Here is a 12,128-nt window from a genome sequence, read left to right as displayed (position 1 = left end):
GCTCAAACTACTATTTGAGATTTTACCCCATTTCCCCTCAGTGCCTTGGGGAGGCATTGGGCCTGAAAAGGAAGGACACATGGGTGTCCTTGAAAGGCTTGGCCCATGGCACTCACTAAAGCTACCAAACTCAGCAAAGTGCTCTTGTGTAAGTATGGTAGGTAAGCAACAGGGCTATTCATCTCCAAGAAGCCATGTGATGTTTGATGAGTATATCAGCAGTTACTGGTGTGGACTGAAGCCAAAAGGGCTGTTACTGGATATTCCCAGACCCCCATACCAGGAAAAGTCTTGTGTGTAACAAGATGAGTCTCATCGTAACTAAGATGGAAACTCTCACCAACCTAATGGGTTAGGGGCTTGGAAGTAAATTTAATTTGAGTTTAGAAAAATAAATTTCTCAAACTCTTGATCTAATTAAGTAGATTTCATACTTACTACATTCTTATTTATAAGCACTTACTATGACCAGGATCTGTGCTGAGCAGAACGTGCTACAAAGTACAGCACAGGGTGACGTGCTAAGTCCAGAGCAGAGGAGAAAACACTTTGTAAAGAAAATTTGACGGATTATCATTTAGCCTGAATTTCAAGCCTACAAATTATATACATTTTTTTCAATAATTATGATTTTCCCTTAAGTTAAATAACACGCTACGAGTCAAAAATCATGTAATATTATATAGCATTACATGAAAAGCTGTAGCATGAGTGCTAGAATCAGAATACCAGTGTTCAATTCCTGCTTCCACATTTACTGCCTATGTGACCTTGAGCCACTCACTTCATCCTCCTACACATCAGGTTCCTCTTCTGTTAAACAGGGATAATAACGGATTCTCTCACAGGGCAGATATAAAGATTAAGCGTTATAACACATATTAAACATTTTACAACAGTGCATGACAGCTATCCTATGCGGTCTCATTTTTCAAAATAAATAACATGCATATATTTTTTAAAACAGCTTTATATATTAAAAGCTACTTTTCAAACCTAAACTAAGCAATACAAAGCATCCTTAGGTGACGTTATTAGTATTTCTTCCCTAATAATATGCTCCTTGAAGGGACCTTTGAGAAATCAGATCGTCCCCTTTTGGAGGCTTATTAATACTTTGAATGTTATCAGAAAAGTGGTCTAGTTTTCTTGTCTAAATTTTAATTGCTGAAATTAGGACCATTTATGCAACAGAATATCAAAAGTTAGTTAGACAAAACAGAATAATGAAAAGGGTGAAAGGGAAAGCCAAAGGAAATACAATTTGATAATCTTATAAAAATAAATTATATATGGATACAACACTATTGATAAACAGCAAATAAACAAAATCACTACGCACCATTCCGGTGACAGTGCTGTTGTCAACAGCAAGAGAAAGATGCCTGATTACATGGCTCTGGAAAATGCACATATTTCCTTTGTTGAAAATAACATCAAAGAGACCTGGAAAACATTTTAGGTATTAGCAAGTAGTAATTCATGCTTTTAAAGTATTTTTTCTTGTTCAATTATACACTGAAACCTCCTGATAAGACATTTTATGATACCTCTCAGTTGAATATTTTTAATTAGTCAAAAGACAGAATGCCACTAACCTTTGATTGTCTACAAGTTGCTTGGCAATTTGGTGGAATTTCCATGGAAAATCCCTAATGCCTTTCCATGTTAATCAGTAAGCCCTGATACAACCCCAAAGAATAACACCTGACAGAACTGATTCCAGGAAGATAAATTATCCTGGTGCAAAAAAAAAAATCCATTCCATAAATCTCAGGGACTTGAGGTAAAATAACACATTATAATATAATAATGCATTACAAATACATATGACTTGAGCATTAGTGACTGCTTTGTAGGATTACGATGATTAAGATAATGGCATCATATATCTGGTTATTTTCAGTTTTCAATATACTGTTTTTTTAAGTAGGCTTCACACCCAGTACAGAGCCCAATGTGGGGCTTGAACTCATGACCCCAAGATCAAGACCTGAGCTGAGATCAAGAGTCAGATGCTCAACTGACTGAGCCACCCAGGCACCCCAGGTTCTCAATATACTTTTATATACCTTTTTATCTTAAAATGTATGCTTCTTCAAGGCATGAATTTTTGTCTACTCTGCATACATCCATATAACTGCACTTAGAACAGTGTGTAGAACATAGTAATTTCTCAATAAATATTCTTTAGTCAATTAAATCATATATATATATATACACACACATATGCATATATATGTATGTGTGTGTGTGTGTATAAGTATATATTAACAGATCCAGAGAGAAACTGACAGACTACAATAATGTAAGGAACTTTAACACCTGACTTATAACAACGAATATATCTAAACAAAGAAATCAATAAGGAAACATTGCCTTTAAACAATATGTTAAACTAGATGGACTTAAAAGACATACACAGAACATTCTATTCAAGATCAGCAGAATACATATTCTTCTCAAGTGTACATGAAACATCCTCTAGGGCAGATCATATGTTAGGCCAAAAATAAGTCTCAGTAAATTCAAGAATATCAAAATCATATCAAGAATCTTCTCTGACTACAATGATGTAAAACTAAGAAACCAAGTACAAGAAGAAAACAGAAATCCACAAAAATGTGATGATTAAAGAACATGTGGGTCACCTGGTGGCTCAGTCAGTTAAGCGACTGACTCTTGATTTCAGCTCATGTCATTCATGATCTCATGGTTCTCATGATCTCATACACTGTATGCTAACTAACTGGAATTTAAATAATTTTTTTTAAAAAAGAGGGAAGATCATAGCAGTGCAGGCCTAAATCAAAAAATAAGAAATATCTCCAACAATCTAACTTCATGTTAGAATCTAGATGTAAGACTCTAGTTCTGGTTCTGGCAATAAAGAGTTCAATAATTCATTCAACCACTATTTACTGACCACTTACTATGTGCATGCAATATTTTAAGTTGTAACCTAGATAAAGATTCTCAATGTTCTTACCTGTCCAACATTCTTATCTTTACAAACAAGAGGTGGGGCTCCTGAGTGGCTCAGTCAGTTAAGGAGAGAACTTTTGATTTCAGCCCAGGTCACGCTCTCCACTTCATGAGATTGAGCCCCATAGGGGGCTCCACACTGACAGTGCACAGAGCTTGTTTCTGATTCTCTCTCTCCCTCTCCCCCTGCCCTTCCTCGACTTGCACTTGCTCTCCCTCAAGTAAAGAAACTTTAAAAAATAAAAACAAGAAGTAAGTCTATATAATCTTAAGTTCCTGGCTAATTCTAACATCCACTGGATCTAGTCATACTAATGTCACCAAAACGAACTCTAATTGCCAAAATCCAACAGAAGCGTTTCAGTCCTTATTTGGCTTTGCCTCTCTATTCCATCTGAACCTGCGGGCACCTTTTGAAACTTCACAATCGCCCTCCTCACTAACTTCCTTCTCAATTGCCCTTTTCATGAACAGGGTTCTGTCCTCAGCTGATTAACCTTCTCACTTTTCACTGGCTCCCTGGAAAGTTTCTTTTGATAATCCATAAAGTGATAAATGCCAAGTAAAATCTAAACCACCCCCTCAACATCAGCTCATATATATTACTTCTGTTAAACATAAACAACTGGGTATGTCACAGACACTTCAAACTCAATATATACAAACGAGAGCTCACAATTTCCCCTACATTCCTACTTTCCCAATGTACTCCTCCTAAATCTTCTGTATCTCCACTTTAGTTGGCGATCCCATCAACAATTTAATCACCCAACTCAGAAACCTGAGAGTAACCTTTGCCCTTAATACTCCTTTACCAATAAATGATGAAAGCCTGCCAATCTTATCTCCTAGAAATTATTCAAAGCATCCCCTCTACTCTACCAATATTCCCACTAAAGTATTTTAGGTCCTCATCATCTTCTGCTTGACATGTTACAAGAGGCTTCTAACTGGTCACTCCTTCTCTAATCTCCCTGCACATCCTGAAATCTTACCTCCACTTAGCTATCAAAGTATTTCTATTCTACTTCAAATCCATTAACAGCTATGTCCCACACATAGGAGGGAATAAAAGAAGTTGCCTTCAGACATACACTGGCCCTTCTCTCTCAGATATTTGTATAGGGGCCACAGACTAGTCATGGAAGGGGATGGTTTGACTTACACATTGCAGTAGACACCTTTTGATGACCAGCAGACTACTTTTAACACAATATTCTTGTGGTATTGGAATAAAGGGTTTAAAACATGCTTTACGGTCTCTAGAGTAAAACATCAGATTTAGCACTCTCTATTGCAACACTCAAAAAGATACAGGAGTGACGGGGCGCCTGGGTGGTGCAGTCGGTTAAGCGTCCGACTTCAGCCAGGTCACGATCTCGCGGTCCGTGAGTTCGAGCCCCGCGTCGGGCTCTGGGCTGATGGCTCGGAGCCTGGAGCCTGTTTCCGATTCTGTGTCTCCCTCTCTCTCTGCCCCTCCCCCGTTCATGCTCTGTCTCTCTCTGTCCCAAAAATAAATAAACGTTGAAAAAAAAAAAATTAAAAAAAAAAAAAAAAAAAAGATACAGGAGTGCTGATTCATAGGGGCATGAACCCCAAAGTTTATAGCAGCACTTTCAACAATAGCCAAATTAAGGAAAGAGCCCGAATGTCCATTGACTGATGAATGAATAAAGAAGATTTGGTTTGTATATTCAAAGGAATACTACTTGGCTATGAGAAAGAATGATCCTACCATTTGCAACAACGTGGACGGAACTGGAGGGTATTATGCTAAGTGAAGTAAGTCAGTCAGAGAAAGACAGATACCATATGTTTTCACTCTTATGTGGATCCTGAGAAACTTAACAGAAGACCATGGGGGAAGGGAAGGGAAGAAAATAGTTGCAAACAGAGACGGAGGCAAGCCATAAGATACTCTTAAATACAGAGAACAAACAGAGGGTTGATGGGGGAGAAGGGAAAATGGGTGATGGGCACTGAGGAGGGCACTTGTTGGGATGAGCACTGGGTGTTGTATGTAAGCAATGAATCATGGGAATCTACCCCCAAAACCAAGAACACACTGTATACACTCTATGTTAGCTAACTTGACAATAAATTATATTTTAAAAAATTCATCTTGGATCTACAATTGGATTCTGAGTTAAGAAATTCAGCAATTTACAAAACAAAATAGCCCTGATTTGCTGAAGACTGGTATAAGTGTTAGTCTCACCTCTATGTGTCAACTCAGAGAGAGTTACACGAGGTCAGAGAGCAAAGTGAGCAGCCATATCCAAACCATGAACACGTACTTCTGACATCCAGAGTTCTCTTCTTCCTTTATATCTCCTTTCCCTAATCTTTCTGAATTCAGGGACTTAGGTTCACTTTAAAGGAGACTGAATAAGACAACATCCATCCTAGAGCACATTCTTTTTCAATTTAAAGCCAAGGAAGTCCTTCCAAGTCCTCTCCCTAAAATAGAAGAGCAAAACCAATGGCTTTTTGATCTCAGAGAAATGCACCTAGGATATGGTAAGAGCTGGAGCAGAAGACAAAGTGGCCAACGTGTATCCACTGCTACACTCTTGAAATTATAAGTATTTTTTCATTTGCTTTATTAGTACCTAGTAGCAGACAACCAGACAAACAAAAAAATTACAGCTAATCACTACCTAGTGAATCACCCATTCACTAGAAATAGGGCTTAAAAATGAGTAGATCAACTGCTAACAATAATCTAAGAGAAGAATTCTAGTAGTACCTACACAAAATCCTACCTACACAGACAGAATACGAAAGATAATACAAAGAAGGAGTAAGTTCTAGAAAAGGCTGTATTTTTTGTTATTCAAAAAAAAAGTAGAGAATAAACAGCACAAGAACTTTCGTTTAAGGGGAAGAGGAAAATTAGCCTCCTTGGTATACCATGTAAACTATTTGATAAAGAAACAATGAAAAACTACAGAAAATCTTCTCTTCAAAGTCCTGAGAAGATTCAATCTATCTCTCCTATGAAACAATACTCCTTAAATTCCTACATCCCAATTAATTGTAACTGAAACTGGAAATTATCAAGCATGCATTACAGGTATAGTTACCATACAATTGTCCAACCAGGATACTTTTGAGAGTAAAATGGGATGCCAATCAGACAGAATACAGATTCAAACAAGAACATGCAAACGAGAGTGTGTGGTCCTTTTAACTTATGCAATGCTTTACACAAGAAAAAGACCTTAGCCTTACATTTTAAAATTGGATAATAAGTGTGTGTTTGTAAGTTTCAAGCGTATATTAAAGTTAAAGCATCCATTTTTTATTATTAATTCTGCCTTAATGACAAAGTGTAATGAGTCTAAGACCCTCATGCACCACTAATGAGAGTATATACAACTGATATAACTGATATATTTAAAGGGCTGATATAACTCTTCTGAAAAGAGATGGGGCAATCTATAAAAAGAGGCTTAAAAATCTTGGGTGAAAGGAGAAACCAAAGGAAAATCAAAATAAATCCTGAAACAAATGAACATGGAAACACAGCACACCAAAACTTATGGGACGCAGCAAAAGCTGTTCTAAGAGGGTTAGGTGTAGCAATATGTGCCCACATTTTAGAAAAGAAAGATCTTAGGGCACCTTGATGGCTCAGTTGATTAAGCGACCAACTCTTGATTTTAGCTCTGGTCATGATCTCCAGGTTTGTGAGATAAAGCCTCGAGTCAGACTCTGCACTGACATCATGGAACCTGTCAACCTTCCAGGCTTCTGGAAGCCTAGAGCCAGAAGAAGGTAGATCAAATTAAAGACTGGAGAAGAAATAAATGGTATAGAAACAAACAAACAAACAACAGTATAACACATCAATGAACCTAAGGGTTATTTCTTCAAAATAATTATAAAATTAATAAACTCCTAGCCAGGCTTATCAAAAAGAAAAGAGAAGGAACCCAAATAGATAAAATCATGAATGAAAGGGGAAAGACCACAGCCAATACCACAGAAATACAAACAATTATAAGAAAATATTATGAAAAATTAAATGCCAACAAACTGGGCAACCTGGAAGAAATGGATGAACTCCTAGAAATATACAAACTACCAAAAGTGAAAACAGAAACTTTGAATAGACCCACAATAAGAAAAGAAATTGAAACAGTAATCAAAAATCTCCCAAGAAACAAAATTTGAGGGCCAGAGGCTTCTCAGGGGAATTCTACCAGACATTTAAAAAGTGTTAATACCTATTCTTCTTAATCTGTTCTAAAAAACAGAAACATAAGGAAAACTTTCAAACTCATTTTATGAAGCAAGCATTACCATGTCTCCAAAACCAAAGACCCCACTAAAAAGAAGAATTACAGGGCAATATCCCTGAGGAACATGGAGGCAAAAATTCTCAAAAAGATACTATCAAATCAAATTTGACAGTACATTAAAAGAATTATTCACCATGATCAAGTGGGATTTATTTCTGGGCTGCCAGGCTAGTTCAGTATTTACAAATCAGTGTGATACACCACATTAATAAAAGAAAGGATAAGAACCATATGATCCTCTCAATAGATGCAGAAAAAGCATTTGACAAAATACAGCATCCATTCTTGATAAAAACCCTCCACAAAGTAGGGACAGGGAGAACATACCACAACATCACAAAGGCCATATACGAAAAACAGACAATATCATCCTCAAAAGGGAAAAACTGAGAGCCTTTCCCCTACAGTCAGGAACAAAACAACGATGTCCATTCTCACCATTACTATTTAACATAGTACTGGAAGTCTTAGCTTCAGCAATCAGACAACAAAAAGAAATAAGACACATCCAAATTGGCAAGGAAGAAGTTAAACTTTCACTATTTGCAGACAACATGATACTCTATGTAGGAAACCCAAAAGACCCAAATAATTGATGGAACTAATTTAGCAAAGTTGCAGGATATAAAATCAATGTGCAAAAATCTGTTGCATTTCTATACACCAATAACAAAGCATTAGAAAAAGAAATCAAGCAATCAATCCCATGTGCAACTGCACCAAAACAATTAGATACCCAGGAATGAACCTAACCAAAGAGATAAAGGATCAGTACTCTGAAAACTACGGAAGACTTATGAAAGAAATTGAAAAGAACACAATGAAATGGAAAAGCACTCATGCTCATGGATTAAAAGAACAAACATTGTTAAAATGTCTATACTACTCAAAGCAATCTACACATTTAATGCAATCCTTATCAAAATAACACCAGCATTTTTCACAGAGCTAGAATGAACAATCCTACAATTTGTATGGAACCACAAAAGGTTCCACAAAAGGCTACCTGGGAGTAGCCAAAGCAATCCTGAAAAAGAAAACCACAACTGGAGACATCACAATTCCAGACTTCAAGCTACATTATAAAGCTCTAGTCATCAAGACACCATGGTACTGGCACAAAAACAGACACACAGATCAATGGAACAGAAGAGAAAACACAGAAATGGACCCACAACTATATGGTCAACTAACCTTTGACAAAGCAGGGAAGAATATCCAATGAAAAACGACAGTCTGTTCAACAAATGGTATTAGGAAAACTGGACAGCAATATGCAAAAGAATAAAACTGGACCACTTTATTACACTATACACAAAAATAAATTCAAAATGGATGAGAAACCCAATGTGAGACAGGAAACTATCAAATCCTAGAGAAGAACACAGGCAGCAACCTCTTTGACCTCGGCTGGAGCCACTTCTTACCAGACACATCACCAGAAGCAAGGGAAACAAAAGCAAAAATGAACTAATGGGACTTCATCAAGATAAAAAGCTTCTGCACTGTGGAGGAAACAACAAAACAAAAAGTCAGCCTACAGAATGGGAGAAGATATTTCCAAATAACATATCTGATAAAGGTTTAATACCCAAAATCTATAAAGAACTTATCAAACCCAACACCTGAAAAACAAATTATCCAGTGAAGAAATGGGCAGAAGACATGAATAGACACTTTTCCAAAGAAGACACCCAGGTGGCTAACAGACACATGAAATGACATTCAATATCACTAGTCATCAGGGAAATACAAATCAAAAGCATAATGAGAGGGGCAGCTGGGGGCTCAGTAGGTTAAGTATCTGACTCTTATTTCATCTCAGGTCATAATCTCACAGTCATGAGACTGAGCCCAGCATCAGGCTTTGTGATGTGCATGGAGCCTGCTTGGGATTGTCTCTTTTCTCTTCTCTCTCTCTCTCTCTCTCTCTCTCTCTCTCTCTCTCTCTGTCCTTCCCCTGCTTGCTTTCTCTCTCTCTCTCTCAAAATAAATAAATAATCATTAAAAAAAAAACACCATGAGATACTGCTTCACACCTGTTAGAATGGCTAAAATTAACAACACAGGAAGCAAGATGTGTTGGCAAGGTTGTAGAGAAAGGAGAATCCTCTTGCACTGTTGGTGGGAACGCTGACTGGTGTAGCCACTCTGGAGAACAGTATGGAGGCTCCTCAAAAAGTTAAAAAGAGAACTACCCTATGATCCAGGAATTAACTGCACTACTAGGTATGTACCCAAAGTTACAAAACTACAGTTTCAAAGGGGTATATGCACCCCCAATGTTTACAGCCGCATCAACAACAGCCAAACTATGGAGAGAGACCAAATGTCCACCAACTGATGAATGGATAAAGAACATGAGGTATATGTATACAGTGGAATATTACTCAACCATCAAAAATAATTGCAACAACTAGATGTATTAGGCCAAGTGAAATAAGTCAGTCAGAGAAAGCCAAATACCATATGATTTCACTCATATGGAATTTAAGAAAGCAAGCAGATGAACATATGGGGGTGGGGGTAAAGAAAGAGGGAAACAAACCATGAGGGACTCTGAAAGACAGAACGAACTGAGGGGTGATGGAGGGAGGTGGGTGGGAGATGGGCTAGATGGGTGATGGGTATTAAGGAGGGCACTTGTTATGATGACCACTGGGTGTTGTATGTAAGTAAATAATCACTGAATTCTACTCCTGAAACTAATATTGCACTGTATGTTAACTAACTAGAATTTAAATAACAATTTGAAAAAGAAAGAATAAATGAAATAGGAAACAAAAACAATAGGAAAGATTAAGATCTTGAAATAAGGAGTTGGGTTTTTTGAAAAGATAAACAAATTGTCAAATCTTTGGCTGGATTAACCAAGAAAAAAAAAAAGGAGACTCAAATAGGTAAAATTATAAATGAAAAAGAAGACATTACAACTGAAACCACTGAAATACAAAGTGTCATAAAACAATTTTATACCCACAAATTGGAAAACTTAGAAAAAAATGGATAAGGTCTTAAAAACATACACTCTAAGAATGAGTCATGAAAAAAAAAGAAAATTTGAAGAAACCAATAACAAATAAGGAGTTGAATCAGTAATCAAGAATCTCCCAACAAAGAAATGCCCAGGATCTAATGGTTTCACAGGTAAAATTACCAAATATTTAAAGAACAATTAACACCAATATTTCTCAAACATTTCAAAAAAAAATTTGAAGAAGAGGGAACACTCCCAAACTCATTTTACTAGGCCAGCATTACCCTGTTACCAAGGCCAGATAAGGACACAACAACAACAACAACCACAACAACAACATAAAAGAAAACTACAGGCCAATATTACAGATAAATACAGATGCAAAAATTCTCAACAGAAGAGTAGGAAACTCAATCGGAAGTCACATTAAGAGCATTATACACCATGATCAAGTGGGATTTATCCCTGGGATGCAAACTGTTTCAAAATACTCAAATCAAGAGAGTGACACACTACATTAATTGAATGAAAGACAAAAATCATACAATCATCTATAGACGCAGAAAAAACATTTGAGAAAATTCAGTATCATTTCATGAAAAAAATCTCTCAAAAAGTGGGGATGGGAGAACCTTACCTCTACATAATAAAGACCATGTATGACAAGCCCACAGCTAACATCATAGTCAGTGGTGAAAAACTAAAACAAGTGTAAGATCAGGAAGAAGGCAAGGGTGCCCACTGTCACCAGTACGTATCAGCAGAGTACTGGAAGCCTAGCCTGAGCAAACAGGCAACAAAAAGAAATAAAAAGAATCCAAATTCAGAAGGAAGAAGTAAAATTGTTTCTACTTGCAGGTGATATGAGAGTCTCCACCAAAAATTGTTAGAACTAATAAAACAAATTCAGTAAAGTTGCAGGATACAAAATCAAGGCACAAAAATCAGCTGAGTTTCTATACACTCACAGCAAACTGTCTGAAAAAGAAATGAAGAAAACATTTAAAATAGCATCAAAAACAAGAAAATTCTTAGGAATAAATTTAACTTAGAAAGTGAAAGATCTATACACCAAAACTGTAAGGCAGTGATTAAAAAAATTAAAAAGACATGAATATAAATATATCCCATATTCATGAATCATAAACTGTTAAAATGTCCATACTACCTGAAGCCATTTATTGTTTCAATACAATCCCTATTAAAATTCCAATGGCATTTTCATAGAAATAGAAAAAAGAATCTTAAAATTTATAAGGAACTGCAAAGACTGTAAATAGCCAAAATAATCTTGAGAAAGAACAAAGTAATCTTGAGAAAAAAAAATCATACATCCTAATATTAAACTACATTAGGGCTATAGTAATCAAAGCAGTTTGGTACTGGCATTAAAACAGACACCTAAACCCATGGAACAGAATAGAGAACCAAGAAATAAGCCCACACGTACACCGTCAACTAATACTTGACAAGAGAGTCAAGGAAACTCAATGCAGAAAGGATAGTCTCTTCAATAAGTGGTTCTGGAAAACTGGATGTCCACATACTTTGAAGAACAGTATAAATAGCTCCTTAATGTTGGTCTTGGCAATGATTTTTTGGATATGACAACAAAAGTACAAGCCACAAAATAAAAAGCAACAAGTGGTATTACATCAAACTAAAAGACTTCCACACAGCAAAGGAAACAATCAACAAAATAAAAAGGCAACCTACAGAGAACGGGAGAAAATATTCGCAAACCGTACCTCGGATGAGGGATTTATTTCCAAAATATATAAGGAACTCAACGCAATGGCAAAAAACCCCCAAAAAACAAACAACACACACACACACACACACACACACACACACACGAT

General features: G+C 36.5%; 1 protein-coding gene across 1 annotated transcript in view; it reads right to left on the bottom strand.

Moving 5' to 3' along the window:
• Positions 1-1,338: 1,338 nt before the first annotated feature.
• LOC122496132 (lipoxygenase homology domain-containing protein 1-like) overlaps positions 1,339-12,128 on the bottom strand; it is a 49,877-nt gene continuing 39,087 nt past the window's right edge. The window contains exon 6 of the mRNA XM_043602260.1: positions 1,339-1,446. The gene's annotated coding sequence lies outside the window, so the exon portion shown is untranslated. The remainder of the gene's footprint in view (positions 1,447-12,128) is intronic.

Source organism: Prionailurus bengalensis, chromosome F2 (assembly GCF_016509475.1).
Source record: "Prionailurus bengalensis isolate Pbe53 chromosome F2, Fcat_Pben_1.1_paternal_pri, whole genome shotgun sequence".
Taxonomy (NCBI): Eukaryota; Metazoa; Chordata; class Mammalia; order Carnivora; family Felidae; genus Prionailurus; species Prionailurus bengalensis.
This window is presented reverse-complemented; position numbering and strand designations above follow the sequence as displayed.